Source organism: Theobroma umbraticum, unplaced genomic scaffold, assembly GCF_002168275.2.
Source record: "Theobroma umbraticum cultivar Fairchild unplaced genomic scaffold, ASM216827v3 scaffold_146.0, whole genome shotgun sequence".
Lineage (NCBI taxonomy): Eukaryota > Viridiplantae > Streptophyta > Magnoliopsida > Malvales > Malvaceae > Theobroma > Theobroma umbraticum.
The window spans coordinates 2,576,715-2,577,786 of record NW_018397265.1 but is presented as its reverse complement, the minus strand read 5'-3'; positions in this window follow the sequence as shown (position 1 = coordinate 2,577,786).

Below are 1,072 nucleotides of genomic sequence, written 5' to 3'. Positions count from 1 at the left end.
GGTACAAGATGAAGTTCTTAACTCTGTTACAAAGATTGGAGTGAAGTGCATAAAGTATGCATAGTATTCTTAAGGTTTTTGAGCTCTTTTTGATCTTGAAAGCCTTCAAATCTGATTTATGGTTGTTGGGAGGGCTTTTTATACTTGAAAAATCAACTCTGATGGTAGCTAGACAGATTCTGACTGTTGGAAATAGTTTGGAAGTAGTTCTAGCCGTTAGTTTGTCTTTTAGTGTTCAGTTCAAACTGTCAAACAGAATGCTCTTAGTCGACTAACCATTATTACTTAGTCGACTAAGTCATCTCTGTCTCTGAACCTAGTTTCTAGCAGCAAGCTTTGTCTCTGAACCCAGTTTCTGGCTGTAGCATCTTAGTCGACTAACAAAACTTCTTAGTTGATTAAGTCGTTTCTGTCTCTAAACTTGGTTTCTGGCAGTAAGCTCTTAGTCGACTAACACTATCTCTTGGTCGACTAAGTGTTCTCTGTTTCACGATTTTCTTGAACCCGCCAACTTCTCTTTTGAGTTTTATCCAACCAACTTCCTTGATTATCCAACTGAGAGGCTTCTTGTTTCATTGCTCACTTATAACTCCTTATTCTTATGAGTTTTGATATTGTCTTTTGAATGATTAACTAATTATTTAATATATATTTGTCCTACACACTTAAGTAGAAAGGTTAGACATTAGATAAATGGAAATATTTTATTATCATCAAAAACTAATGGAGCCAACACTTTGATCTCTATCTTCTAATTTACAAAATTTCTTTCTCAATCTAATCCTCTTTCTAATTACAAATGAATGTTAGAAACCTCAAGATACATTCGAGGGGAGTTAGATGAAAAAAGAATTGTACAAACCCATAATGTAAGAGATAAGGTAGGGTTCGCAAACCCTATTTGAAAAGATTTCCATAAATAGCAATTTAACCAAACATCCACAATCATATTGGGTCTATAGTCCTTAAGCATCAACAAACATCCATAATTTAGTTATAAACATATAAAGTAAACATGCTCAATATGTTGAAGATCTTGTATTTCATTTGAAAAATGTCACTCAACCATTGA